A 3,586-nucleotide genomic window follows, 5' to 3' on the forward strand; every position below is an offset into this window, starting at 1 on the left:
GTAAATGATATTGATTCTTGGCTAAACTGTTTTCGATTTGGCTAATTTTTGTAAGGGTAATCTTTGAATAATACTCTAAAACATTAACAGTTCCAATCATTGAAATTCGTTGCTAGGTTGTTAGGTGAGCGAGTGATCATTACTGATATATACATGAATGAATTGAGAAAACAAATCCCAAACAGTGCCATTCAGAAGATGTCAGCCTGGCCTGATGGGTTGGGGATTATGAGGGCTGGGGGATCCTTGTGGCAATATTTTAACTGGTTTGCTGACAGGACTTGCTGCATGAAACTAATGAACAAGAAACTCTAATTGGCATATTCTCCGAGACAATAAAGAGAGCAACTGCAGGTATATTGGGGAAAATTAAACAAAGGACATGAAGATAGACAGATAAACATAGATTAGAAGTCAAGAATCAACTGATCATTAAGCCAATTTTGGAGGCTTAATTTGGAATGCTAGCTGCAGGTAGTAATGGCTGTGGTGCTAGGTCTTTTAGAAGCTAATTTTGTTGAACTGATCTGTTGCAGGAACAAGAAACATTAATTGGCATATTATTCAAGACAATGAAGGGAGCAACTTCAAAAAAGGAGCTAGCTATAATAAATTAATTACCATTCAAGAATTTTTGAAGCAAAAACAAACAGCTTGTAAGTGAAATACTGCCCGTTGATTCAGATCCACATCCAGATCTCCCAAATGACATTATATGCTGTGAAATACTCCCAAGGCTACCAGGCAAGTCTCTGATGCACTTCAATTGCGTATGCATGCCAGGTCCACTCTCCCTCGTGACCCTTTCTTTATTCATCATGGCCATTGAAACTTGCATAATTAAATAAAAAAAAGTTAAAATAATAGATAAAAATAAATTATAGACTGAAAACATGAGAAAATTGCAATATGTTCAGTCCTAGAGCTTTGCAAGCAGACATACACCAGGGAATGGTTATAACAACATGCACAAGCACCAAAAAAGAAAAAAAAAAAAGGACATACTGATTTTCCAGATCTAAATCAAGCAAAGATGCAGCGGGTGAATTAAGACAATTCAGTACTATTGGAAGAGCATCAGGAATATAAACAAATCCCAAAACACCCAAAAAAGGAGTGGGATTGGATCTCATGAGTATTTCACCCATAAAATTGTATATAGGAGAGCATAAGGGTACACACACATCAGTTAAAACATCAAACAAGTCTTAGTGAATTAATTACTATGACAACGAAAACCTAACTGACTACACAGTTTTATAAAATCAAGAAGATTTTAATGGTTATTGAAATAAATATATACCTCTGGTAAATCATTGAACCGATTAGTTTGAACCTGTTGTCAGGCTCTCCAGTAGCATCATTTTTCTCTTCATCATCTTGACATTGAGATACTTCAGCAGAAACATTCACCATTTTCTCTATAGATCTAGATCTATGAAAGCCACCTATAATTCTATTTGCTTAAGAGAAGAAGATCAAAAACATTCACCATTTTCTCTATAGATCTAGATCTATGAAAGCCACCTATAATTCTATTCCCTTAAGAGAAGAAGATGGCTGGCAGATTTGGGCACATGATACCAGTTCTCAGTCTTCAGCTCTTATTTAAAGATGATATGAAGGGTTATAGAAGAGTGGTTTTCTAAAAACCAATGGACTACCTACCCATATATGGTCTAGAAGGGTGGTATTCTATAAAACAATGGGCTATTTTTCCATATCTAGTCTATTGGGTAGTTTTTAAAAAACAATAGGCAATCTTTAAGGAAATGAGTATCACCACCATAGTGTGGGCTTGTCATGTGTCATGTGTAGTATTTATAATTAAACCTGGTTAAGTATTTAAAATTAATATTTCTAAATATCATTATAATGAGAGAGAAACCTACGTACTCTAAAACTAAAATAAAACTTTTCTCCCAATTTTTCTCTCATCAATAGTCGTTTCATCTTCTATACTTTGTCAAAAAAATTCATTATAATCTTAAGTAAAAAAAAAAACAATAAGTTAAATATAAAAAAGCCCAGATCTACAGGAACTCTACCCCCTTCCCTTCCCATCTTTATGTCTGCTCCTCCCCTAACGCCGACTGGTAACCACTCCCCCCTCTCTCTTTTACCATTTCTCCTTTAATCCGAAAGGACTGAAGAAATTTATGTTTGTGGTTTCTTCACATAAATCTTTTGGGTTATATATATACAGTCTCATTCAAGTAAGGATGTTCTTACTTTAAGCCTTTATGGGTACCCCACCCGACAGTGCAATTCCACAATCAAAACCGTTTATGTTTTAAGTCCTTCCTCAAGGGTCATTCTTGTAAAGTATCAGCTAAATTAGTAATTGTTTGGTCATCTAAACAATACAAACAAATACAGTTCATCGGATAAAATTGAAATGATGTTGGTTCTAATAAACTAGCTACAGTTTTCGATTTAGCTGCTTTTTTATAAAGGTGATATTCGAGTGATAGTCTAGAATATGAATGGTTCCGATTATTGAATGGTAGGTCCAAAGATGATGTTCTTACTTTTCTTAAAGTAATGACATCCTTACATGCACCCCTATATATATAAATCATTTCATCATTTGGATCTAAGGAAATGGACCGGATTTTCCATTTGCTCTTGTTGTTGTATTATTTCAAATTTTTGTAATGTGTTCCACTTGCAGCATGACAAAGATGAGATTGTGAGAAAAAGAGCGAGGGAGAAAGAGAAAAAGAGAGAACATGGGTAAGTGTAAGTGATGACTAGTGAGTGGTGACCGACCAATGTTGAGAGAGAGTTGTCAACATTGGAGGGAGAAGCAACCAAAATAAAAAAGGAACAAGAATGGATGGGGGCCTCCAAATTAAGTTGGAGGTGGGGTTGATGGATGGGTTTTTTTCGATTTTTTTGTCTTCAATTGTTTAGTTTTTTAATGTTAATTATTTGGATATAAGATTTGTATATTTAGGAACTAATTACATAATTTTAAGACTCAATTACAAAATGCACCTACCAACTATAGGGAATATTTCAAATTAATCCATTAACTATAAAACATTTCAAAAACATCCACCAACTATCAAAAACCTACAAATTAGCACTTCTAAGTGCCACATGGACAATGCTGACGTGGCATTTGTTGTTGACATGGCATACTGGTAGGGGTATATATTTTTGAGTAAAGGTGGACATTATCTTATTCAATAAAAAAATTAATTAAGGAATGTGGCTACATTGAGTTTCAAACTACTGACCACCAAGTTGAAACTCAAGCACTCCTCCACCTGAACTAACTTCACTTCTTATTCATTTAGTGACATATAATCTATTTATAAGGTTTCACTTACTTTATTCTAACAAATATAAGTAATTTTCTACCTAACTCTTGTCAATTTATAAATGATTGGCCAAATATAAGTCTAGATGATTGGCAAAAAAAAAAAAAAAAGGATACACTATAGATGAAAAAAAAAAAAAAAAAAAAAAGAGGATGCAGAAACTGTGAGAGCATTGGGAGAAAGATGGTGGCTGGGAAAGCGTGAAACTAAAAAGCTAGTGAGTTAGGTACAAAAATACTTATATTTGCTGGAGTAAA

The 3,586-nt window shown here is 34.0% G+C and overlaps 1 long non-coding RNA gene across 1 annotated transcript; it reads right to left on the reverse strand.

The window, feature by feature from the left end:
* Nucleotides 1-340: 340 nt before the first annotated feature.
* Nucleotides 341-1,655, reverse strand: LOC147282903 (uncharacterized). The gene is made up of 3 exons (XR_015122985.1): nt 1,304-1,655; nt 622-831; nt 341-527 (listed from the first exon to the last, which is right to left on the reverse strand). It is a non-coding gene; the product is annotated as an uncharacterized LOC147282903 (long non-coding RNA).
* Between the last annotated feature and the right edge of the window lie 1,931 nt (nt 1,656-3,586).

Source organism: Dryas octopetala, chromosome 6, assembly GCF_963921425.1.
Source record: "Dryas octopetala chromosome 6, drDryOcto1.1, whole genome shotgun sequence".
In the NCBI taxonomy this organism is placed as follows: domain Eukaryota; kingdom Viridiplantae; phylum Streptophyta; class Magnoliopsida; order Rosales; family Rosaceae; genus Dryas; species Dryas octopetala.